This window comes from Arachis hypogaea, chromosome 18, assembly GCF_003086295.3.
Source record: "Arachis hypogaea cultivar Tifrunner chromosome 18, arahy.Tifrunner.gnm2.J5K5, whole genome shotgun sequence".
In the NCBI taxonomy this organism is placed as follows: Eukaryota; Viridiplantae; Streptophyta; class Magnoliopsida; order Fabales; family Fabaceae; genus Arachis; species Arachis hypogaea.
The window spans coordinates 87,735,459-87,763,132 of record NC_092053.1 but is presented as its reverse complement, the minus strand read 5'-3'; the positions used below and the strand labels follow the sequence as shown (position 1 = coordinate 87,763,132).

Sequence of the window (27,674 nt, the reverse complement as noted above, 5' to 3'; positions counted from 1 at the left end):
CTTGGCGTTAAACGCTCAGCAGATACCCTGGCTAGTGTTAATGCCAGGATCCTTTTACTGGGCGTTTTTCTAAACGCCCAGAATGCTGCTTGCATGGCGTTAAACGCCCATCTGCTATCCTTACTGGCGTTTAAACGCCAGTAAGCCTGTCCTCCAGGGTGTGCTGTTTTTGATGCTGTTTTTTATTTCGCTTTAATTCTACAGCTGTTTTTATGATTCCACATGATCATCAACCTAAAGAAAACATAATATGACAATGGAAAACAAATGTCTATAAAAATAAATATAATTAAATAACATTGGGTTGCCTCCCAATAAGCGCTTCTTTAATGTCAATAGCTTGACAGTGAGCTCTTAGAGAGCTTCACAGAAGCTCAGAGCTTAATGGTGGCCTCCCAACACCAAACTTAGAAGTTGAGTGTGGGGGCTCTGTTTGACTCTGTATTGAAAGAAGCTTTTCATGCTTCCTCTCCATGGTTACAGAACAAGATCCTTGAGCCTTAAACACAAAGTAGTCCTCATTCAATTGAAGGACTAACTCTCCTCTGCCCACATCAATTACAGCCCTTGCTGTGGTAGAAAGGGTCTTCCAAGGATAATGGATTTATCCTCATCCTTCCCAGTCTCTAGGATTATGAAGTCAGCAACGATGTACAGGCCTTCCACCTTCACTAAGACATGCTCTACAAGTCCATAAGCCTGTTTCATTGATTTGTTTGCCATCTCTAGTGAGATTCTTACAGCTTGTACCTCAAAGATCCCTAGTTTCTCCATTACAGAGAGTGGCATGAGGTTTATTCCTGACCCCAGGTCACATAGAGCCTTTTCAAAGGTCATGGTGCTTATGTACAGGGTATTAAGAACTTTCTGGGATCCAGTTTCTTCTGAGGAAATTTCAGTTGAACCAAAGCATTCAGTTCATTGATGAGCAATGGAGGTTCATCCTCCCAAGTCACATTACCAAATAACTTGGCATTCAGCTTCATGATTGTTCCTAGATACTGAGTAACTTACTCTTCAATAATATCTTCATCCTCTTCAGAGGAAGAATACTCATCAGAGCTCATGAATGGCAACAGTAAGTTCAGTGGAATCTCTATGGTCTCTATGTGAGCCTCAGATTCCTTTGGTTCCTCATTAGGGAACTCCTTAGTGGTCAGTAGACGTCCATTGAGGTCTTCCTCACTGGAAATCACTGCCTCTTCTTCTTCTATAGGTTCGGCCACTTTGGGTATATTGATGGCCTTGCACTCTCTCTTTGGATTCATTCTGTATTGCTTGGGAGAGTACTAAGAGGGATTTCAGTAACTCTTTTACTCATCTGACCCACTTGTGCCTCCAAATTTCTGATGGAGGACCTTGTTTCAGTCATGAAACTGAGAGTGGTCTTAGATAGATCAGAGATTATGGTTGCTAAGTCAGAGAGGCTCTGCTTAGAATTCTCTGTCTGTTGCTCAGAAGATGATGGAAAAGGCTTGCTATTGCCAAACCAATTTCTCCCACCATTATTATTAATGAAGCCTTGATTAGGCTTCTGCTGATCCTTCCATGAGAAATTAGGATGATTCCTCCATGAAGGATTGTAAGTGTTTCTATAGGATTCTCCGATGTAATTCACTTCCTCCATTGCAGGATTCTCAGGGTCATAAGCTTCTCCTTCTGAGGAGGCGTCTTTAGTACTGCCAGATGCAGCTTGCATTCCAGTCAGATTCTGAAAAACCATATTGACTTGCTAAGTCAATATTTTGTTCTGATCCAATATGGCATTCAGAGTATCAATCTTAAGAACTCCTTTCTTTTGAGTCATCCCATTATTCACAGGATTTCTTTCAGAAGTGTACATGAACTGGTTATTTGCAACCATTTTAATGAGTTCTTGGGCTTCTGCAGGGGTTTTCTTCAGATGAAGAGATCCACCAGCAGAGTGGTCCAATGACATCTTGGATAATTCAGACAGAACATCATAGAATATACATAAGATGCTCCATTCTGAAAGCATGTCAGAAGGACACCTTCTGATCAATTGCTTGTATCTTTCCCAAGCTTCATAGTGGGATTCACCTTCCTTCTGTCTGAAGGTTTGGATTTCTACTCTAAGCTTGCTCAACTTTTGAGGTGGAAAGAATTTGGCCAAGAAAGCATTGACCAACTTTTCTCAAGAGTTCAGGCTTTCTTTAGGTTGTGAGTCCAACCATATCGTAGCTTTGTCTCTTAATGCAAAGGGGAAAAGCATAAGTCTGTAGACCTCGGGATTAACCCCATTGATCTTAACAGTGTCACATATTTGCAAGAATTCAGCTAAGAACTGATGAGGATCTTCCAATGGAAGTCCATGAAAATTGCAATTCTGCTGCATTAGAGAAACTAGTTGAGGCTTCAACTCAAAGTTGTTTACTCCAATTGCAGGAATTGAGAAGCTTCTTCCATAGAAGTTAGAAGTTGGTGCAGTAAAGTCACCAAGCATCTTTCTTGCATCTCCACCATTGTTGTTGGGTTCAGCTGTCATGTCTTCTTCATTTTTGAAAATTTCTGTAAAGTCCTCTCTAGAGTGTTGTGCATTAGCTTCTCTTAGCTTCCTCTTCAGAGTCCTTTCAGGTTCAGGATCAGCTTCAATAAGAATGTCTTTATCCTTGTTCCTGCTCATATGAAAAAGAAGAGAACCGAAAGGAAGAGGAATCCTCTATGTCACAGTATAGAGATTCTTTTATGTGAGTATAAGAATAGAAGAATAGAAGAATGAGGTAGGGAGAGAATAAGAGGAATTCAAACACAGAGAGAGGGAGAGGGTTCCAATTATGAGTAGAAGAGAAGTGTTAGTAAATAAATAAAATAAATAGAAAGAGATGAGAGAGAAAGTATTCGAATACTAATTGAAAGAAAAGAAAAATATTTTTTGTTTTTATTTTAATTATAAGTTAGAATTCAAAATTTAAGAAAGGAAATAAAATAAAATTAGAATTTAAAACAATTACTTAATTAAAAAGAATTTTGAAAAAGTGGTTAGTGATTTTCAAAAACTAGAAGTGAAAAAGTAGTTAGGTGGTTTTGAAAAAGATGAGAAATAGTAAACTTTTTAAAATTAAAACAAACAAGTCAAGTGGTTAATGGAAAAAGATTTGAAAATAAATTTTGAAAAGATAAGAAGTTAGAAAAAGATTTTGAAATTAAATTTTTTTTAAAAAGATATGATTGAAATTTATTTTGAAAAAGATTTGAAAAGAAAATTAAAAAGATTTGATTTTAAAAATTAAAGTTGATGACTTGACTAACAAGAAACTAAAAGATATGATTCTAGAATTTAAAGATTGAAGCTTTCTTAACAGGAAAGTAACAAACTTGAAATTTTTTTTTGAATCAAAACATTAAATGTTAGCAATAATTTCGAAAAATTATGAAATAAATTTAAGAGAAAGATTTTGAAAATTAATTAAAAAAATTTTCGGAAAACATGAAAGAAAAATGAAAAAGATTTGATTTTTGAAAAAGATTTGAAAAGATAAAGTTTTTAAATCGAAATGTTGACTTGACTAACAAGAAACAACTAAATTTTGAAAATTTTTTACTAAGTCAATCCAAAATTTCGAAATTTATGAGTAAAATAAGGGAAAGATATTATTTTTGAATTTTGAATTAATGAAGAAAGAGAAAAACAACAAAATGACACAAGACATAAAAATTTAAGATCAAAACAAATAATGCATGTAAGAACACTTTGAATGTCAAGATGAACACTAAGAACACCTTGAAGATCATGATGAACATCAAGAACATATTTTTGAAAATTTTTAAGAAAAGAAAGACATGCAAGACACCAAACTTAAAAATTTTTGTACTAGGGACACTATGAATTCGAAAATGCATATGAAAAATAACAAGAAACACAAAACAAGAAAAATCATCAAGAACAACTTGAAGATCAATGAAGAACACAATGCATGAATTTTCGAAAATCTAGGAAAAATTAAAAACATGCAGCTGACACCAAACTTAGAAATTTTTAATGTTTAGACACTATGAATTCGAAAATACAAATGAAAAACAAGAAAAGACACAAAACAAGAAAAATTAAAGATCAAACAAGGAAAATCATCAAGAACAACTTGAAGATCAAAGAAGAACACATGATGAATTTTCGAAAATTCAAGAAAAATTAAAAACATGCAATTGACACCAAACCTAAAATTTGACACAAGACTCAAACAAGAAACACAAAATTTGTTTTTTGGCTTTATGATTTTATTAAATTTTTTGTATATTTTTCGAAAATTTATTTTGGAAAAAGATAAATAAGAAATTCAAAATTTTTAATAAGAATTCCAGGATTCGTGCAATGTTAGTCTAAAGCTTCGGTCCAAAAGAATTAGACATGGCCAAATGGCCAGCCAAGCTTTAGCATAACAATTACAGACATGTCCTTTCTGTAATGGAAAGTCTAAAGCCTCGGTCCAAAAGATTAGGCATGGCTTAACAACCAGCCAGGCTTCAACATATCTCATGAAACTCTAGAATTCATTCTTAAAAAATTTTTGAATTTTTTGAAAACTAAAATATTTTTTTCTTTTTTTTTCAAAAATAAAAATAAAAAAAAACTTAAACATAAAATAAAATTACTGAATCTAAGCAACAAGATGAACCGTCAGTTGTCCAAACTGGAACAATCCCCGACAACGGCGCCAAAAACTTGGTGCACGAAATTGTGATCACACTTTTCACAACTCCACACAACTAACCAGCAAGTGCACTGGGTTATTCAAGTAATACCTTACGTGAGTAAGGGTCAATCCCACAGAGATTGTCGGCTTGAAGCAAGCTATGGTCATCTTGTAATATTAGTCAGGAGGATTCAAATGGTTATAAGGTTTTGATAATTAAAAGATAAATAAAACATAAAACAAAATAAAGATACTTATGTAATTCATTGGTGGGAATTTCAGATAAGCATTTGGAGATGCTTTGTTGCTTCTGAACCTCTGCTTTCCTATTGTCTTCTTCCAATCATGCGTGCTCCCCTCCATAGCAAGCTGTAGGATCCTCTCGGATGAAAAATACCAGGTACGGTTTCTGCACGGCTAATCAACTGTCGAATTTCTCGTCTCGGATGAAAAATACCAGGTACAGCTACCGCATAGCTAATCATCTGTCGGTTCTCACTAACGTCGGAATAAGATCTCTCTATTCTTTTGCACACTGTCACTGCGCCCAACATTCGCAAGTTTGAAGCTCGTCACAGTCATCCCTTCCCAGATCCTACTCGGAATACCACAGACAAGGTTTAGACTTTTCGGATCTCAGAAATGCTGCCAATTGGTTCTAGCCTATACCATGAAGATCCTAATCTCACGGACTCGGTCCGTGGATTAGAGACCCAAGAGAATATTCTCCGAATGTCATCCAATGACTATGTTGAACATCATGTAGACCGCTTTGTGGTTGTCAGGCATGCGAATGTTGGCTAAGCGAGTAACGAAGATAGTGGGTGATTGTCACGGGTCACCCCTTCATTCTGACTTAACTGAATTAAGTACGAGAGTATATCTTGGAGAAGAAGTAAGCGTAAATTGAAAGAGAAACAATAGTACTTGCATTAATTCATGAAGAACAGCAGAGCTCCGCACCTTAATCTATGAGGTGTAGAAACTCCACCGTAGAAAATACATAAGAGAAAAAGGTCTAGGCATGGCCGAATGGCCAGCCTCCCAAATGGCATAAGATCTGTTCCAAAACATACGAATACAATAGTAAAAAGTGCTATTTATACTAAACTAGTTACTAGGGATTATAGAAAATAAGTAACTAAGTGCAGATAGTGCAGAAATCCACTTCCGGGGCCCACTTGGTGTGTGCTTGGGCTGAGCATCGAGCTTTACACGTGCATAGGCCATTTATAGAGTTAAACGCCATCTTGGGTGCCAGTTTGGGCGTTTAACTCCATTTCTGGTGCCAGTTCTGGCGTTTTACGCCAGAAAAGGGTCTTTGGTGGGCGTTTAGACGCCAGTTTGGGCCATCAAATCTCGGGCAACGTATGGACTATTATACATTGCTGGAAATCCCAAGATGTCTACTTTCCAACGCAATTAAGAGCACACCAATTGGGTGCAGGAGGGTCAGAATCCAACAGCATCTGCAGTCCTTTCTCAGCCTCTGAATCAGATTTGTGCTCAGGTCCCTCAATTTCAGCCAGAAAATACCTGAAATTACAGAAAAACACACAAACTCATAGTAAAGTCCAAAAATGTGATTTTTGCATAAAAGCTAATAAAAATATAATAAAAAGTAACTAAAACATATTATAAACTATGTAAAAACAATGCCAAAAAGGGTATAAATTATCCGCTCATCACTAGCCCTTTTCAATCTGAAATCACTAGCAAACACATCAAGGCATCTAGTGGAATCAAAGGAAGATAAAAATCATCAAATTAAAGTTCTAAAAAGCTTGTTTTCACATCTAAGCACAATTAAGGAGACAATCACAAAATTATGCTATTTCATTGAATAAATGTGAGGAAAGGTTATCAAAATGCTCTAAATTCAACATAAGATAAATCCTAAAAAGGGGGTTTGTCAGCATGCCACGCCCATGTAAAAGCTTTGGGATTCTTCTCAAGAAATCAATACTGGCGTGCCACGCCCAGCTCTTGGCATGCCACGCCCATACATTTTTATGGCGTTTGTTCCAAGTGGTACGCCAGTTTCACACGCCCAACTTTGTTTTGTTGTTTTCTTCCGTTTTGTTGCTCTTTTCACCTGAAATTCAGCACAAACCCATTTCAAAGCAATGTACAATAATATTCATCAATTAATTCATAAATTGCAATGATTAAATGAGATTATGCTCTTTTATGGTCCTTTTTAGGCAAGAAAAAAGGGTAGATGATTGGTGCACGAATTGTGAATCACACTTTTCACAACGCGTACCACTAACCAGCAAGTGCACTGGGTCGTCCAAGTAATACCTCACGTGAGTAAGGGTCGAATCCCACGGAGATTGTTGGTTTGAAGCAATCTATGGTTATCTTGTAAATCTTACTCAGGAAGTCAATTATGTTTATCAGTTGAATTGTGAATAACCAAGAGAGCATAAATTAAAGGTTACTTGTTGTGCAGTAATGGAGAATATGTTGGAGTTTTCGAGATGCTTTGTCTTCTGAATCTCTGCTTTCCTCTGTCTTCTGATTCACGCACGCACGTCCTCCTATGGCAAGCTGTGTGTTGGTGGATCACCGTTGTCAATGGCTACCTTCCATCCTTCCAGTAAAAACTATGCTCACGCGCTCTGTCACAGCACGGCTAATCACCGGTTGGTTCTCGATCCGGTTGGAATAGGATTTACTATCCTTTTGCGTCTGTCACTAACGCCCAGCCTTCAGGAGTTTGAAGCTCGTCACAGTCATTCAATCCTTGAATCCTACTCGGAATACCACAGACAAGGTTTAGACTTTCCGGATTCTCATGAATGCCGCCATCAGTTCTAGCTTATACCACGGAGATTCTGATTAAGGAATCTAAGAGATACTCATTCAATCGGATATAGAACGGAGGTGGTTGTTAGGCACACGTTCGTGGTTTGAGGAAGGTGATGAATGTCACAGATCATCACCTTCATCCTAGTTAAGCGCGAATGAACATCTTAGATAGGAACAAGCGTGTTTGAATGGAAAACAGAAATACTTGCATTAATTCATCGAGACACAGCAGAGCTCCTCGCCCCCAACAATGGGGTTTAGAGACTCATGCCGTCAGAGAATACAAAGTTTAGATCTGAAATGTTATGAGATACAAAATAAGTCTCTAAAAGTTGTTTAAATACTAAACTAGTAGCCTAGGTTTACAAAAATTGGATAAACTATGATGGATGATGCAGAAATTCACTTCTGGGGCCCACTTCTGTGTGCTGGGGCCCACTTGGTGTGTGCTGGGGCTGAGACTTAAGCAATTCACGTGCAGAGGCCATTTGTGGAGTTGAACGCCAGTTTTTGTGCCAGTTTGGGCGTTCAACTCCAGTTTTTGATCCTTTTCTGGCGCTGGAAGCCAGAATTGGGCAGAGGACTGGCGTTGAACGCCAGTTTACGTCATCGATTCTTGTGCAAAGTATGGACTATTATATATTGCTGGAAAGCCCTTGATGTCTACTTTCCAACGCAATTGGAAGCACGCCATTTCGAGTTCTGTAGCTCCAGAAAATCCACTTTGAGTGCAGGGAGGTCAGAATCCAACAGCATCAGCAGTCCTTTTTCAGCCTGAATCAGAAATTTGCTCAGCTCCTTCAATTTCAGCCAGAAAAATACCTGAAATTACAGAAAAACACACAACTCATAGTAAAGTCCAGAAATATGAATTTTTCCTAAAAACTAATAAAAATAGACTAAAAACTAACTAAAACATACTCAAAACTATATGAAATTATCCCCAAAAAGCGTATAAAATATCCGCTCATCACAACACCAAACTTAAACTGTTGCTTGTCCTCAAGTAACTAGACAAATAAAATAGAAGACTAATAGGTTGAGAAGCAATAATATCTCAGAGTTTTTGATTGAAGCTCAGATCCTAATTAGATGAGCGGGACTAGTAGCTTTTTGCTTCTGAACAGTTTTGGCATCTCACTTTATCCATTGAAGCTCAGAGTGATTGGCATCTATAGGAACTCAGAATTCAGATAGTGTTATTGATTCTCTTAGTTCAGTGTGATAATTCTTGAACACAGCTTCTTTATGAGTCTTGGCCGTGGCCCTAAGCACTTTGTTTTCTAGTATTACCACCGGATACATAAATGCCACAGACACATAATTGGGTGAACCTTTTCAGTTTGTGACTCAGCTTTGCTAAAGTCCCCAATTAGAGGTGTCCAGAGTTCTTAAGCACACTCTTCTTTTTGCTTTGGACCTTGACTTTAACCGCTCAGTCTCAAGTTTTCACTTGACACCTTCACGCCACAAGCACATGGTTAGGGACAGCTTGGTTTAGCCGCTTAGACCAGGATTTTATTCCTTTAGGCCCTCCTATCCACTGATTCTCAAAGCCTTGGGATCCCTTTTATTTGCCCTTGCCTTTTTGGTTTTAAGGGTTACTGGCTTTTTCTGCTTGCTTTTTTTTTTTTTTTCTGCAAGCTTTGTTCTTTGCTGCTTTTTCTTGCTTCAAGAATCATTTTTTTTTTTTGATTTTTCAGATTATCAATAACATGTCTCATATTCATCATTCTTTCAAGAGCCAACATATTTAACAGTCTTAAACAACAAATTCAAAAGACATATGCACTGTTCAAGCATTCATTCAGAAGACAGAAAGCATTGCCACCACATTTAACTAATTAGAATTTCTCTTATTAAACTCGAAATTTTATTGCCTCTTATTCAAAAGATCTACTATTTTATTCATGTTTGCTGATGATGAGAAAAATAGACTATAACTTAATTGGGGATAAAATCAAACTAGACACTAATTACTACTAATGATCATGTAATGAAGACACAGACATAGATAAGCACTTATCATAGAAAAAACGAAAAACAGAGAAAGTAAGAACAAGGAATGAGTCCACCTTAGTGATGATGGCATTTCCTTCTTGAGGCACCAATGATGTTCTTGAGCTCTTTTATGTCTCTTCCTTGCTTTTGTGGCTTGATTCCTAGTGATTTTTGGTATTTCTATCCTCAGTTGCTTCCAATAATTATGTGGAGGGAAGTGCATCCCCTGAGGTATCTCTTGATTTGCAGCCACATGTTCTACCACTGAGCTATAGATCCTTTACATAATTGTTTTACCACACCAAACTTAGAATGTTGCTCGCCCTCAAGCAAAAGAAGAGGGAATAGATGAAGAAGAAGATGTGGAAAGAAAAAAAACTAGGATTATGAGGAGGGAAGGTGGGGATCCTGTGGGGTCCACAGATCTTGAAATGATCCTGTGAGGTCCACAGATCTTGAGGTGTCAAGGCATTTACATCCCTGCACCAATGTGGGCATGCAAAATGCCCTTGCACACAACTCTGGGTGTTCAGCGCCAGGTTGGTGCCCATTTTGGGCGTTCAACGCCCATTTACTAGCCATTTCTGGCGTTGAACGCCAGAACCATGCTTGTTCTGGGCGTTCAGCGCCAGGATGTTGCCCATTTTGGGCGTTCAGCGCCAGAACCATGCTCTGTTCTGGCGTTGAACGCCAGACAGGTGCTTCCTCCAGGGTGTGGTTTTTCTTCTGCTGTTTTTGATTCCGTTTTTAATTTTTAATATTTTTTTTGTGACTCCACATGATCATGAACCTAATAAAACATGAAAAATCATGAGAATAAATAAAAATTGGGTTGCCTCCCAACAAGCGCTTTTTTAATGTCCTTAGCTGGACTTTGCTGAGCTTTTAATCTAGCTTCAGCCTTGAGCATTCTTGCTCAGTGTTGCCTTCAAGATAATGCTTGATTCTCTGTCCATTGACAATGAACTTCTTATCAGAATCAATATCTTGAAGCTCCACATAACCATATGGTGATACACTTGTAATCACGTATGGTCCCCTCCACTGGGATTTCAGTTTCCCGGGGAATAGCCTGAGTCTAGAGTTAAACAACAGAACCTTCTGTCCTGGTTCAAAGATTCTAGATGACAGCTTTCTGTCATGCCACTTTTTTTATTTTTCTTTATATAGTTTGGCATTTTCGAAAGCTGTGAATCTGAACTCCTCTAGCTCATTTAGCTGGAGCAATCTTTTTTCTCCTGCTAATTTGGCATCAAAGTTTAGGAATCTGGTTGCCCAGTAGGCCTTATGTTCCAGTTCCACGGGCATGTGGCATGCCTTACCATACACGAGTTGGTATGGAGAGGTCCCTATAGGGGTCTTGAATGCTGTTCTGTAAGCCCACAGAGCATCATCCAAGCTCCTTGCCAAATCCTTTCTACGGGTATTTACTGTCCGTTCAAGGATTCTCTTTAATTTTCTGTTAGAGACTTCAGCTTGCCCATTGGTTTGTGGATGATATGGAGTGGCCACCTTGTGGCGAAATCCATACCGAACCATGGCAGAGTAAAGATGTTTATTGCAGAAGTGAGTGCCCCCATCACTGATTAACACTCTAGGGACACCAAACCTGCTAAAGATATGTTTCTGGAGGAACTTCAGCACTGTTTTAGTATCATTGGTGGGTGTGGCAATAGCCTCAACCCATTTTGATACATAGTCAACTGCCACCAGAATATAAGTGTTTGAGTATGATGGTGGGAAAGGTCCCATGAAGTCAATTCCCAATACGTCAAACAACTCAATTTCCAAGATTCCTTGTTGAGGCATGGCGTAACCATGAGGCAGATTACCAGCTCTTTGGCAACTGTCACAATTACGTACAAATTCTCGGGAATCTTTATAGAGTGTGGGCCAATAGAAGCCACATTGGAGGACCTTGGTGGCTGTTCGCTCACCTCCGAAATGGCCTCCATATTGAGATCCGTGGCAATGCCATAGGATTCTCTGTGCTTCCTCTCTGGGGACACACCTACGGATAATTCCGTCTGCACATCTTTTAAAGAGATAGGGTTCATCCCACAAGTAGTACTTTGCATCAGTGACTAATTTCTTCTTTTGTATTCTATTGTACTCCTTGGGTATGAACCGTGCAGCTTTATAGTTCGCAATATCGGCAAACCAAGGTGCTTCCTGAATGGCAAATAGATGCTCATCAGGGAACGTCTCAGAGATCTCAAGAAAGGGGAAGGACGTCCCTTCCACTGGCTCTATTCGGGACAGATGATCAGCCACTTGGTTCTCTGTCCCTTTTCTGTCTCTTATTTCTATATCAAACTCTTGCAGAAGCAATACCCATCTGATGAGCCTGGGTTTTGAATCCTGCTTTGTGAGTAGATATTTAAGAGCAGCATGGTCAGTATACACAATCACTTTTGATCCTACTAAGTATGATCTGAACTTGTCAATGGCGTAAACCACTGCAAGTAGTTCTTTTTCTGTGGTTGTGTAATTTTTCTGGGCATCATTTAGAACGCGACTGGCATAATAAATGACATGCAGAAGCTTGTCATGCCTCTGTCCCAATACTGCATCAATGGCATGATCACTGGCATCACACATTAACTCAAATGGCAATGTCCAGTCTGGTGCAGAAATGACTGGTGCTGTGACCAGCTTAGCTTTCAGCGTTTCAAATGCCTACAGGCATGCTATGTCAAACACAAATGGCATGTTAGCAGCTAGCAGATTGCTTAGAGGTTTTGCGATTTTTGAAAAATCCTTTATAAACCTCCTATAGAATCCTGCATGCCCCAGAAAGCTTCTGATTGCCTTAACATTGGCAGGTGGTGGTAATTTTTCAATTACCTCTATTTTTGCTTGATCCACCTCTATTCCCTTGTTTAAGATTTTATGCCCAAGAACAATTCCTTCAGTCACCATGAAGTGACACTTTTCCCAGTTTAAAACTAGGTTGGTTTCTTGGCATCTTTTCAGAACAAGTTTCAGGTGATCAAGACAGGAGCTGAATGAGTCTCCATATACTGAGAAGTCATCCATGAAGACTTCCAGAAATTTTTCCACCATGTCAGAGAAAATAGAGAGCATGCATCTCTGGAAGGTTGCAGGCGCATTACATAGCCCAAATGGCATCCTTCTATAAGCAAACACTCCAGATGGGCATGTGAATGCTGTTTTCTCTTGATCCTGGGGATCCACTGCAATCTGGTTATAGCCTGAATAGCCATCCAAAAAGCAGTAATAATCATGACCTGCTAGTCTCTCTAGCATCTGGTCTATGAATGGTAAAGGAAAATGATCCTTTCTGGTGGCTGTATTGAGCCTTCTGTAGTCAATACACATGCGCCACCCTGTAACTGTTCTTGTGGGAACCAGTTCATTTTTTTCATTATGAATCACTGTCATGCCTCCCTTTTTTGGGATGACTTGAACAGGGCTCACCCAGGGCTATCAGAAATAGGATAAATAATCCCAGCCTCTAGTAACTTGGTGACCTCTTTCTGCACCACTTCCTTCATGGCTGGATTTAGCCGCCTCTGTGGTTGAACCACTGGTTTGGCATTATCCTCCAATAGGATTTTGTGCATGCATCTAGCTGGGCTTATGCCCTTAAGGTCACCTATGGACCACCCAAGAGCTGTCTTGTGTGTCCTTAGCACTTGAATAAGTGCTTCCTCTTCCTGTGAATTTAAGGCAGAGCTTATGATCACTGGAAAAGTGTCACCTTCTCCCAGAAATGCATATTTCAAGGATGGTGGTAGTGGCTTGAGCTCGGGTTTAGGGGGATTTTCCTCTTTCAGAAGAAAGTTCAGAGGCTCTTTCATGTCCTCTGAATCCTCCAAATCAGGCTGAACATCTTTAAAGATGTCTTCCAACTCTGATTCGAGACTCTCAGCCATGTTGATCTCTTCTACCAAAGAGTCGATGAGATCAACTTTCATGCAGTCTGTTGATGTGTCTGGATGCTGCATGGCTTTGACAGCGTTCAACTTAAACTCATCATCATTGACTCTCAGGGTTATTTCCCCCTGTTGGACATCAATTAGGGATCGTCCAGTTGCTAGGAAGGGTCTTCCTAGAATGAGAGTAGCACTCTTGTGCTCCTCCATTTCCAGCACAACAAAGTCAGTGGGAAAGGCGAATGGCCCAACTCTGACAATCATGTCCTCAATCACGCCTGATGGGTATTTAGTGGAACCATCAGCAAGTTGGAGACATATCCGGGTTGGTTTAACTTCTTCAGTTAAGCCAAGCTTCCTGATAGTGGATGCAGGTATCAGGTTGATGCTTGCCCCAAGATCGCATAAAGCTGTCTTGGTGCAATCACCTTCTAATATGCATGGTATCAGAAAACTCCCAGGGTCTTTAAGCTTTTCAGGAAAGCTTTTCAGAATGACTGCACTGCATTCTTCAGTGAGGAGAACTCTTTCTGTTTCTCTCCACTCCTTTTTATGACTCAAGATCTCTTTCATGAACTTGGCATAAGAAGGTATTTGCTCAAGTGCCTCTGCAAATGGAATCTTTATTTCAAGAGTCCTTAGATAATCTGCAAAGCGAGCAAATTGCTTATCCTGCTCCTCTTTCCGGAGTTTTTGAGGATAAGGTATCTTGGCTTTATATTCCTCAACCTTAGTGGTTAAAGAAGCCTTTTTAGAGGGGTTGTTATCAGCACTTGTGTGTGTCTGATCCCTCACTGGCAATTGAGTGCCAGAGTCAGAAGCTGGAGTGACGTTAGACGCCAGCTCACTGTCTGTTCCTGGCGCCTGAACGCCAGAAATGTGCCCATTTTGGGCGTTCAACGCTGGATTCTGCCCCATTTGGGCGTTCAACGCCAGATTCTTGCCCATTTCTGGCGTTGAACGCCAATCCTACCTTGTTTCTGGCGCTGAACGCCACTTTTGGGCATGGTCTGGGCGTTCAGCGCCAGCCTTCCACCCATTTTCTGGTGTTTTACTGCCAGAATTATTTTTCCCTGGGCTCTTACTGTCCTCAGGTGAATCTTTGGTGGGTCGCTCATTTCTTGAATTTTTGATGCCCTGAGGTGGGGTATTTAATATTTTCCCACTTCTTAATTGAACTGCTTGGCATTCTTCTGCTATTTGCCTTGATAGCTGCTGCTTTGTTTGCTTAAACTGTTCGTCCATATGTATATTAGCTATCCTTGTCTCCTGTAGCCTGTCTTTGAATTCAGCTAGCTGCTTTGTTAGAAAATCCAATTGCTGATTGAATTCAGCAGCTTGTTTTACAATACTGAATTCAGCAGTTACTGTTTTAACCTCTTCATTCATGGAAGGGTTGCTGCTTAGATACAGATGCTGATTCCTGGCAACTGTATCAATGAGCTCTTGAGCCTCTTCAATTGTCTTTCTCATATGGATAGATCCACCAGCTGAGTAATCTAGAGATATCTGAGCTCCTTCTGCAAGTCCATAGTAGAAGATGTCTAACTGAACCCACTCTGAAAACATTTCAGAGGGGCATTTTCGTAGCATCTCTCTGTATCTCTCCCAGGCATCATAAAGAGATTCATTATCTCCTTGTTTAAAGCCTTGGATGTCCAGCCTTAGCTGTGTCATCCTTTTTGGAGGGAAATATTGATTCAGGAATTTTTCTGTCAGCTGTTTCCATGTCCTTATGCTGGCCTTAGGTTGGTTATTCAACCACCTCTTAGCTTGATCTTTCACAACAAATGGAAACAGTAATAGTCTGTAGACATCCTGATTTATTTCTTTATCATGTACTGTGTCAGCAATCTGTAGAAACTGTGCCAGAAACTCTGTAGGTTCTTCCTGTGGAAGACCGGAATACTGGCAACTTTGCTGCACCATGATAATGAGCTGAGGATTCAACTCAAAGCTACTAACTCCAATGGAAGGTATACAGATACTACTTCCATATGAAGCAGTAGCGGGGTTAGCATATGACCCCAAAGTCCTCCTGGACTGTCCATCTCCACTTATGTCCATGATGGATATATGGATATAACTTGGACTGATTTACCTTTTTATTTATTTTATTTTATAAGAAGTGAATACTTAAATAAAATAAAATAACTAAAAAGAATTTGAATTTTGAAATTAAATAATTTTTTTTATAAAAAAAAATAAAAATAATTAGTTAATAAAAAAAGAAATTTTTGAAAAATAGGGGAGATATTTTCGAAAATTAGAGAGAGAGAGAGTTAGTTAGGTAGTTTTGAAAAAGTTAAGAAACAAACAAAAAGTTAGTTAGTTAGTTGAAACAAATTTTGAAAAGATAAGAAGTTAGGAAGTTAGAAAAGATATTTTGAAAAGATATTTTTGAATTTAGTGAGGAGAGAGAAAAACAATAAGATAGTACAAGATTTAAAATTTTTAGATCTAATGCTCCTTGTTTTTCAAAATTTTGGAGGGAAAACACCAAGGAACACCAAACTTAAAAATTTTAAGATCAAGACACAAGGAAAACTCAAGAACACTTTGAAGACTCACAAGAACACAAGAACATGAAGAAAGAACACCAAACTTAAATTTTTAGAAAACCACCAAAATTTTCGAAAATCAAAGGGAATTCAACAAGAAAACACCAAACTTAAAGTTTGGCACACAATTTAATAGAGAAAATATTATTTATGAAAAAGAAGGTTTTGAAAAGAGTATAAAAGATTCTAACCCAATTACCAAGAACACAGATTAACGCTCTAGCCAAATGAGTTATGGAATTTTCAAAAATTTTAAGAAAGATTATTTTTGAAAACACCAAACTTAAAGTTTGGCATAGGATTTAATAGAAAAATTATTTTTGAAAAAGGTTTTAAAAAAAATATGATAGCCAATTACCATGAACATAAACACCACGTTCTAAATAACTGAGCTATAAATTTAAAGTGTTTTAACAAGGGATAAATACTAAAAGACTCTAAACCAAAAAAAGAGAATTTTTTTCCTAATCTAAGCAACAAAATAATCCGTCAGTTGTTCAAACACAAACAATCCCCGGCAACGGCGCCAAAAACTTGGTGCACGAATTGTGAATCACACTTTTCACAACGCGTACCACTAACCAGCAAGTGCACTGGGTCGTCCAAGTAATACCTCACGTGAGTAAGGGTCGAATCCCACGGAGATTGTTGGTTTGAAGCAATCTATGGTTATCTTGTAAATCTTAGTCAGGAAGTCAATTATGTTTATCAGTTGAATTGTGAATAACCAAGAGAGAATAAATTAAAGGTTACTTGTTGTGCAGTAATGGAGAATATGTTGGAGTTTTAGAGATGCTTTGTCTTCTGAATCTCTGCTTTCCTCTGTCTTCTGATTCACGCACGCACATCCTCCTATGGCAAGCTGTGTGTTGGTGGATCACCGTTGTCAATGGCTACCTTCCATCCTTCCAGTGAAAACTACGCTCACGCGCTCTGTCACAGCACGGCTAACCACCGGTTGGTTCTCGATCCGGTTGGAATATGATTTACTATCCTTTTGCGTCTGTCACTAACGCCCAGCCTTCAGGAGTTTGAAGCTCGTCACAGTCATTCAATCCTTGAATCCTACTCGGAATACCACAGACAAGGTTTAGACTTTCTGGATTCTCATGAATGCCGCCATCAGTTCTAGCTTATACCACGGAGATTCTGATTAAGGAATCTAAGAGATACTCATTCAATCGGATATAGAACGGAGGTGGTTGTTAGGCACACGTTCGTGGTTTGAGGAAGGTGATGAATGTCACAGATCATCACCTTCATCCTAGTTAAGCGCGAATGAACATCTTAGATAGGAACAAGCGTGTTTGAATGGAAAACAGAAATACTTGCATTAATTCATCGAGACACAGCAGAGCTCCTCGCCCCCAACAATGGGGTTTAGAGACTCATGCCGTCAGAGAATACAAAGTTTAGATCTGAAATGTTATGAGATACAAAATAAGTCTCTAAAAGTTGTTTAAATACTAAACTAGTAGCCTAGGTTTACAAAAATTGGATAAACTATGATGGATGGTGCAGAAATTCACTTCTGGGGCCCACTTCTGTGTGCTGGGGCCCACTTGGTGTGTGCTGGGGCTGAGACTTAAGCAATTCACGTGCAGAGGCCATTTGTGGAGTTGAACGCCAGTTTTTGTGCCAGTTTGGGCGTTCAACTCCAGTTTTTGATCCTTTTCTGGCGCTGGACGCCAGAATTGGGCAGAGGACTGGCGTTGAATGCCAGTTTACGTCGTCTATTCTTGTGCAAAGTATGGACTATTATATATTTCTGGAAAGCCCTGGATGTCTACTTTCCAACGCAATTGGAAGCACGCCATTTCGAGTTCTGTAGCTCCAGAAAATCCACTTTGAGTGCAGGGAGGTCAGAATCCAACAGCATCAGCAGTCCTTTTTCAGCCTGAATCAGAAATTTGCTCAGCTCCTTCAATTTCAGCCAGAAAAATACCTGAAATTACAGAAAAACACACAACTCATAGTAAAGTCTAGAAATATGAATTTTTCCTAAAAACTAATAAAAATAGACTAAAAACTAACTAAAACATACTCAAAACTATATTAAATTATCCCCAAAAAGCGTATAAAATATCCGCTCATCAATGATGCAAGTCATCACAACACCAAACTTAAGCTTTGTTTGTCCCAAGCAAATCAATGTGAGTAGTTCTTAGATAAATTGAGACTTGACCTTGAATGTATGCAAACATTACTAAGGATAGGGCTAAGTATTTAACACATGCATGCATATTTTTGTTTCAATGTCATAAAGAACTTCTAGATCCTTGAGGGTTCTTCCAAGTATAAGCTTCAGGGGCCCTTTTTATTGATTGTCACCTTGAAGCAGTAAGAGTTATTCCATTCTCTTTTGGTTGTTCTTTCCTTTTCAATTTTTCTTTTTCATTGACCACAACTCTAAGTGTTTTGTCTCAAGACGACGCTTTAGTTAGGCTTTCAATTAGCACTCCCAAACTAGTTGGCTTTAGGGTACTAAGTGTTGAAACAGCCCTAAGAATTCACTTGCCTAGGTCTCTTTTCTTGACACATGTTCACCACAAGCATCCACTAGGATTTCTAACTCTTTCGAGCTATTTAGTGTTTCTTTCCATCCTAGTAGTTGATGCGCAGTGCCTTGGGTCTTTATTGCTTACTACTTCTTAGTTCTATGGATATTCACAGGACACCCCTTAGCCTCTACTTGTCATACCTTCTAAGCCTAGTTGCTTTTCATGACTCATTTTCTTTTCAGTTCATTCAAGGTTCTATACTTAGTTCCTTATCTCTTAGTTTTTGAATGGTCTCTCTTGGTCTTAATCTCTTTTACTCTTGTTTTTGTAACAACTCGCAATGACTCTTATGGAAACAACTATTCTTTTATCGATGTTGATGATACTTGAAATAATATTACATTTTCTTTCATGTAATTCAAAGGATTCATAAAAGACTTCAGGCATAAGAAAACTAGGCTTTAAACATAAACTATCCTAACATTGCAACTTATTATTAAACAGAAATTTAAACATAAAGAAAACTAAACAGAAATTCAGAAATTTGAGAGTGTCAACCATGGGACATAACAACCTTGAGCAGCTTCAGTTCATTGACACTTTTCCTTTGTCTTTCTTCTTGGAGGGGGAAGAGTCATCTTTCTTTTTGGAGGATCCCTCTTGTGCCTTTGTGTCCTTGGACTTGGGCTTCTAAAATTCCAGCCTTCTCATGTAGGATTGTACATTTTCTTTGTGCTGGTATGCAATTTCTTCCTGCCTTGCACTGAGTTCTTCCATCTTTTGCATGTAGGTTGGATAATTGGGATTCATGTTGGCTACTGCATTGCACAAGTAGCTCAATTTTGTTTGTGCGTAGCAGTCATATTCCCCTCTTACTATGGTTCTTGCTTTATAAAGATGCCTAAACTCAGCAAGGCTCCCCATTTGACAATGTTATTGTTCCAGAATTATTCCTAGGTTGCCTTGCATCTCTCCCCAATTGATCTGATCTTGCTGCTCCTTTATTTGTTCCATACTCCCTTGGAGTTGTTGTATGTTCTCATTTACTTGGTCCCATTGTTTTTGTTGATCTTTGAGTTGATTGACATCCTCTCTCTGGTGGTGTATGTCTCCTTTCATTTGGTGTATGTCTCTTTACAATTGCTCCCAGTTAAAGCCTTCAGGAAATTGTTGGTATTGTTGGTATGGTGGTGGTTGGAGTGCTAGGTAATGTGGTTGCTCTTCAGCCCCTTCTTCTTATTGTGGTTGCCCTTGTGGGACATGAACATGAGCTCTATGCTCCCTTCTCCTCTCAAGTGGGTTGACAGCTACCACTTTGGCCATCTTCTTAGTAGTTTTGGGCTTTTCTTGTTCCACTAGCACTTCATCAATAATCTTCTCAACCCCTGCTTTATCACACAGCCTTTGAATGATGCTGGAGAATATCAATTTTTTGCTATCCCTAATGCTTTTCAGCACCCTATTAATGTTGTTGGCAATCATCTCCCCAACATTCACATTCTCACCTTTCATGATGCTGTAGATGAGCACAGTCCTCTTCAATGTTACCTCAGAGGTGTTGGATGTTGGGTTGAGAGATCTCCTTGCAAAATCCAGCCACCCTCTAACTTGGGGGATCAAATCCCTTATTCTCAACTGGTTGGGTCTCCCATCCTTGTCATTTATCCGTTGCACATTCAGCACACAAATCTCATTGAGGATTTCATCAAATCCTGGGTCTTGTTGCTTAATCCTCTCTTCATAGCTCCCAGTGGAGTTTGTTTGCTTCACCATTAGCATCCTATCTATGTTAGAGGGGCTATAATCAATGGCCATCCCCCTCACATAGCTAAGATAGCCATAGGGTTGCCCTGGCTGAGGTACAGCATTGCCATAGAATTCTCTAACCATGCTTTTTACCACTTTCCTTGGTGGGTTGCACAAGAGTGCCCATCCTCTGTTGTTGATTTTCCTGTTGATCTCAGGGTGTCCGTTTCTCCCCACTTGGAAGCCAACCTTCAGAATGATTTACCTCTTACTCACCGCAACCATAAAATTGGTTTTGGTTGAATGAAGAGAGGAACTTGTATTCATTGTGGCTTGTGGATCCTGAGGTTGGTTCCTTGGTCTTTCTTTTCTTTGATGATGAGGCTCTTGGTGGTGCCATTGGGTTGAGAAAGGGTGTTTGATGGGTTAAAGAAAGTTGGAGAATATTGCAAAAGAGTAAGCAAAACACAGTTTTGCTTCAACACCAAACTTAGGACTTGATTGTCCCAATCAAGAAAAGGGAAAGAAAGGTAAAGAAAATAGGAGGGGAAGAGTGTGGAGGTTCTTTCGTGTACGAGGTTTGGGTTCAAAGTGTGAAGGAAAGTGGGAAAGTGAGGGGCTTTTTATAGGGGTGGGAAGTGTGGTCTGGATGGTGGGAAGTGAAAGCACTTCAATGTTTTCTTATTTAGGGAGTGGCGCCTAGCGTGGGAAGAGGCGCCAATCATTATCCCTTTTGGCTTCCTGCATGTGTTGAGTTCCAAAGTGCAAGTACACTTTGACTTCTTGCTTTATGAGCTATCAATCATGTGGGTCCCATTCTTTCACCTGAAAATAAAACTGAAACCCCATCAGTAATGGAAAAAGAACCTTTTACATTCCTTATAGTGTGAGCCAATGAAATTGCAACTGATGAGTGTCCCTTGGGACACCAAACTTAATCCCATTGCATCTAATAAATTGGGTTATCATTGGGTTTTTAATGTGTTCATAAGGGTGAAATAATTCTAATCCTTTCACATTCCTTCACTTCTAAGCCCTTCCGAACACATTTAAAACCAACTTTCATGCACCCACCAATTTATTAAATGCTTTCAGCTTGAATGGTATTGGGCTTGCTAGGTGATCTTCGTATGGTGGTGGCCACACCAAACTTAATATCCGGGCTTACTTTTCAAAATTTAATTCATTCAAATGGTTGTAAGCCTAGATTAAATGGGTTGGTGGCCACACCAAACTTAGCTTTTTAGCTAGTTCTCAGCCCAATTACTCATCATCAGTAGATATATTCATCAACTTGCACTTTCAGAGAAAAAGAAAATAAATTGAAGATTTCCTAACTACCAAAACTGATATTTAAATTTCCTAATCTACCACCTACAATCTACCTTTAGAAGGCAGTGAAACAAAAAATATTAAACTGGGACTTAAACTACCTAACTTAACAATTTTAAGCTACTTCTAAGAAAGCAATAAATCAAAAGGATATAAGCGTTGGGGTGCCTCCCAACTAGCACTTCTTTATCGTCACTAGCTTGACGCTCTTCCTTCTTTAGCTAAGGTTGTAGCTCACTCTCTTCTCATCCAGTGAGTCTCCCAAGTAATGCTTGAGTCTATGGCCATTCACAGTGAAAGTTCTTTGTATTTTGTCCTCCATAAGCTCTACATGACCATAGGGAAACACCTTGAGGATGGTGAAGGGTCCAGACCATCGATACTTAAGCTTTTCTGGGAAGAACTTGAGTCTTGAATTATACAGTAGCACTTTCTGACCTTCTATGAACTCTCTCCTTGCTATCTTTTAATCATGCCATTTCTTTGTGTTTTCCTTGTAAATTTTTGCATTCTCATAAGCTTGATTTCTGAATTCTTCCATCTCATTGAGTTGCAATAGCCTCCTTTCTCCAGCAGCTTGATCATCAAAATTCAACATTTTTAGAGTCCAGAATGCTCTGTGTTCAAGATCAATTGGTAGGTGAGAATCCTTACCAAACACCAATTCGTATGGAGACATCCCAATAGGTGTTTTGAAGGCTGTCCTGTAGGCCCATAATGTATCATCTAGCTCCTTAGACCAATCCTTTCTTGAGCTTCCAACAGTTTTTTCAAGGATTCTTTTGAGCTCCTTGATGAGCAGATAATTTATACGCTTTTTGGCATTGTTTTTAGTATGTTTTTAGTAGGATCTAGCTACTTTTAGGGATGTTTTTATTAGTTTTTATGTTAAATTCACATTTCTAGACTTTACTATGAGTTTGTGTATTTTTCTGTTATTTCAGGTATTTTATGGCTGAAATTGAAGGAATTGAGCAAAAATCAGATTCAGAGGTTGAAGAAGGACTGCTGATGCTGTTGGATTCTGACCTCCTTGCACTCAAAGTGGATTTTCTGGAGCTACAGAAATCAAAATGGCTCGCTTCCAATTGCGTTGAAAAAGTAGACATCCAGGGCTTTCCAGCAATATATAATAATCCATACTTTGGCCGAGTTTAAATGACACAATTGGGCGTTGAATGCCAGTTCTACACTGCAATCTGGAGTTAAACGCCAGAAACACGTCACGAACCAGAGTTGAATGCCGAAAACACGTTACAACTTGGCGTTCAACTCCAGAAGAAGCCTCTGCACGTGTAAACTTCAAGCTCAGCCCAAGCACACACCAAGTGGGCCCCGGAAGTGGATTTATGCATCAATTACTTACTTCTGTAAACCCTAGTAGCTAGTTTAGTATAAATAGGACTTTTTACTATTGTATTTAGAACATCTTATGATTTTTAGTTCACCTTTGGATCATATTGATTCCGTTTGGGGGCTGGCCATTCGGCCATGCCTAGACCTTCATTACTTATGTATTTTCAACGGTAGAGTTTCTACACTCCATAGATTAAGGTGTGGAGCTCTGCTGTTCCTCATGATTTAATGCAAAGTACTACTGTTTTCTATTCAATTCAACTTATTCCACTTCTAAGATATCCATTCGCACTTCAACATGAATGTGGTGATCGTGACAGTCATCATCATTCCCTATGAACACGTGCCTGACAACCACTTCCGTTCTACCTTAGATTGAATGAGTATCTCTTAGATATCTAATACAGGGGACTGAGTCTGAGTTATTAGTATCTACGTGGTATAAGTTAGAACCACTACAACAAATAAGGGTTTTCGCAACGGTCGAAAACCGTTGCCATAGATTGAAAAACCGTTGCTAAAACTTTAGGCAACGCTTTGGCAACGGTTTTTGACCTGTGGTATATGCGGCCATTACCAATGCTCATAGGCAACGGTTTTTTACCTAAGGCAACAAGAACCAAAAAAACCGTTGCCATAGTTACTAGCATAGACAACGGTTTTGACATCAATATTTTAAGAACGGTTTAGAACCGTTACTGGATAGGCAACGGTTTAGAACTGTTCTCTTGCATGATGTAACGGTTTAAAATCATAACTGGATAAGCAACGGTTTTAAATTGTTGTAATTTTGTTATTCACAAAGACAACGGTTTAAAAGCGTTGTCTTTGGTGTTATTTTTTTTGCAACAATTTTAAAACCATTTCCATTTTGTAACTACCTTAAACCACGGTTTTAAAACCATTATCTTTGGCAACTTTTGACAACGGTATTTTCTAATTATATATTTCTTTATTTACAATAGTTTTCTCATATTGCCTTGAAATTAATATTCCAACTAAGTTTTGGTGTCAATAAATTAATATTTCAACTATTTGAATCAAATCACTAAAGAAAACTAATTGAACATTTGATTTATAACGTATTCTATAAGATTCATACATATTTGTGACCTATAAAAAAAAGATTTTAGAAGTCAAATAAACTAAAATACTTTAAAATCACATAATAAAAGTGTAAGTCATAACAATATCTAATCATAAACAAAAGAGATTTGAGCTTCTTTGCATCCTCAATGCTTTCACCACAGCTCCCACTACAGCAACAACCCAACCACTTAATAAACCTGCACAACACAACCCAGGGGAAAAAAAGAAAACAAAGTATAATCAGAGAATTATAAATACCTCAAAAAACTAAACTTAATTGCACAAAATGAATGACAAATATACAAACAAGAGCAGAACCACAAGCTAGTAGGGTCATCCCCATATTTCCAAACAACCACAAAGTCCCAGGCTTTGGCTTCAACATAGGGCCTAAGCCACTGGTGCACGAAATTGTGTTGTCCAGGCTCGAACAATCCCGGGTAATGGCTCCAAAGCTTGGTGCTTTGATCTTAATTTATAGTTGACACAACTTCGATACAACTAACCAGCAAGTGCACTGGGTCGTCCAAGTAATACCTTACGTGAGTAAGGGTCGAATCCCACGGAGATTGTTGGTATGAAGCAAGCTATGGTCACCTTGTAAATCTCAGTCAGGCGGATATAAAGTGATAATGGAGTTTTCGAAATTTAATAATAGAATAGGGATAGAGATACTTATGTAATTCATTGGTGAGAATTTCAGATAAGAGAATGGAGATGCTTTTCGTTCCTCTGAACCTCTGCTTTCCTGCTATCTTCATCCAATCAGTCTTACTCCTTTCCATGGCTGGCTTTATGTGATACATCACCACTGTCAATGGCTACTTTCGGTCATCTCTCGGGAAAATGATCCAATGCCCTGTCACGGCACGGCTAATCGTCTGGAGGCATCACCCTTGCCAATGGCTTCATCTTATCCTCTCAGTGAATAATATGCTCACGCACCCTGTCACGGCACGGCTATTCATCTGTCGGTTCTCGATCATGCTGGAATAGGATTTACTATCCTTTTGCGTCTGTCACTAACGCCCTGCAATCGCGAGTTAGGAGCTCGTCACAGTCATTCAATCATTGAATCCTACTCGGAATACCACAGACAAGGTTTAGACCTTCCGGATTCTCTTGAATGCCGCCATCATTCTAGCTTACGCCACGAAGATTCTGGTTAGGAGATCTAAGAGATACTCATTCTAGCTTATTTCATGTAGAACAGAAGTGTTTGTCAGGCACGCGTTCATAAGGGAGAAGGATGATGAGCGTCACACATAATCATCACCTTCATCACGTTCTTGGGTGCGAATGGATATCTTAGAAGCGAAATAAGAAGAATTGAATAGAAAACAGTAGTACTTTGCATTAATCTTTGAGGAACAGCAGAGCTCCACACCTTAATCTATGGAGTGTAGAAACTCTACCGTTAAAATTACATAAGTGGAAGGTCCAGGGATGGCCGAGAGGCCAGCCCCTCTGATCTAAGAACCAGGCGTCCAAAGATATCTCATACAATAGTAAGAGGTCCTATTTATAATAAACTAGCTACTAGGGTTTACATGAGTAAGTAATTGATGTACAAATCCACTTCCGGGGCCCACTTGGTGTGTGCTTGGGCTTGGGCTTGAGTGTTACACGTGCAGAGGCCATTTGTGGAGTTGAACGCCAGTTCCTGTGCCAGTTTGGGCGTTCAACTCTGGTTTTGGATCCTTTTCTGGCGCTGGACGCCAGATTTGGGCAGAAGGCTGGCGTTGAACGCCAGTTTACGTCGTCAATTCTTAGCCAAAGTATGGACTATTATATATTGCTGGAAAGCCCTGGATGTCTACTTTCCAACGCAATTGGAAGCGCGCCATTTCGAGTTCTGTAGCTCCAGAAAATCCACTTTGAGTGCAGGGAGGTCAGAATCCAACAGCATCAGCAGTCCTTTTTCAACCTCTGAATCTGATTTCTGCTCAAGTCCCTCAATTTCAGTCAGAAAATACCTGAAATCACAGAAAAACACACAAACTCATAGTAAAGTCCAGAAATGTGAATTTAACATAAAAACTAATGAAAACATCCCTAAAAGTAACTAGATCCTACTAAAAACATACTAAAAACAATGTCAAAAAGCGTATAAATTATCCGCTCATCACAACACCAAACTTAAATTGTTGCTTGTCCCCAAGCAACTGGAAATCAAATAGGATAAAAAGAAGAGAATATACTATAAATTCCAAACTATCAATGAAACATAGCTCCAATCAAATGAGCGGGACTTATAGCTTTTTGCCTCTTGAATAGTTTTGGCATCTCACTTTATCCATTGAGGTTCAGAATGATTGGCATCTATAGGGACTTCAGATTTCGAATAGTGTTATTGACTCTCCTAGTTCAGTATGATGATTCTTGAACACAGCTTCTTTATGAGTCTTGGCCGTGGCCCTAAGCACTTTGTTTTCCAGTATTACCACCGGATACATAAATGCCATAGACACATAATTGGGTGAACCTTTTCAGATTGTGACTCAGCTTTGCTAAAGTCCCCAATTAGAGGTGTCCAGGGTTCTTAAGCACACTCTTTGTTTTTGCTTTGGACCTTGACTTTAACCGCTCAGTCTCAAGTTTTCACTTGACACCTACACGCCACAAGCACATGGTTAGGGACAGCTTGGTTTAGCCGCTTAGACCAGGATTTTATTCCTTTAGGCCCTCCTATCCACTGATGCTCAAAGCCTTGGGATCCTTTTTATTTGCCCTTGCCTTTTGGTTTTAAGGGTTATTGGCTTTTTCTACTTGCTTTTTTTTTTTTTTCTATTTTTTTTCTATTCTTTTTTCGCCCCCTTTTTTTTTCTGCAAGCTTTGTTCTTTGCTGCTTTTTCTTGCTTCAAGAATCATTTTTATGATTTTTCAGATTATCAAATAACATGTCTCCTAGTCATCATTCTTTCAAGAGCCAACATATTTAACATTCTTAAACAACAACTTCAAAAGACATATGCACTGTTCAAGCATACATTCAGAAAACAAGAAGCATTGTCACCACATCAATATAATTAAACTAAGTTCAAGGATAAATTCAAAACTCATGTACTTCTTGTTCTTTTGAATTAAAACATTTTTCATTTAAGAGAGGTGATGGATTCATAGGACATTTATAACTTTAAGACATAGTTACTAACTACTAATGATCATGTAATGAAGACACAAACATAGATAAGCACATAACATAGAAAACAAAAAACAGAGAAAGTAAGAACAAGGAATGAGTCCACCTTAGTGATGTCTTTGAGCTCTTCTATGTCTCTTCCTTGTCTCTGTTGCTCCTCCTTCATTGCTTTTAGATCTTCTCTGATTTCATGAAGGATGATGGAGTGCTCTTGATGTTCCACCCTTAGTTGCTTCCAATAATTGTGTGGAAGAAAATGTATCCCCTGAGGTATCTCAGGGATCTCTTGATTTGCAGTCAAATGTTCTACCACTGAGCTTTAGACCCTTGATGGAAGCTTTTGTCTTCCCTTTCCTCTTTCTAGAGGCTTCTCTGGCCTTAGGTGCCATCAATGGTTATGGAAAAAACAAAAAAGCTATGCTTTTTACCACACCAAACTTAGAATGTTGCTCGCCCTCGAGCAAAAGAAGAAAGAAGAAGAAGATATGGAGGAGATGGATGGGAGTGTGTATTCGGCCATATGGGTGGGATTGGGTGGGAGAGAGATGTTGAATTTTGAAGGTAGTGGGTGTATGGATGTG

General features: G+C 39.0%; 1 non-coding gene across 1 annotated transcript; it reads left to right on the top strand.

Moving 5' to 3' along the window:
- Positions 1-1,993: 1,993 nt before the first annotated feature.
- LOC112774110 (small nucleolar RNA R71) lies at positions 1,994-2,101 on the top strand. Its single transcript, XR_003188615.1, has one exon. It is a non-coding gene; the product is annotated as a small nucleolar RNA R71 (small nucleolar RNA).
- The last annotated feature ends 25,573 nt before the right edge of the window (positions 2,102-27,674 follow it).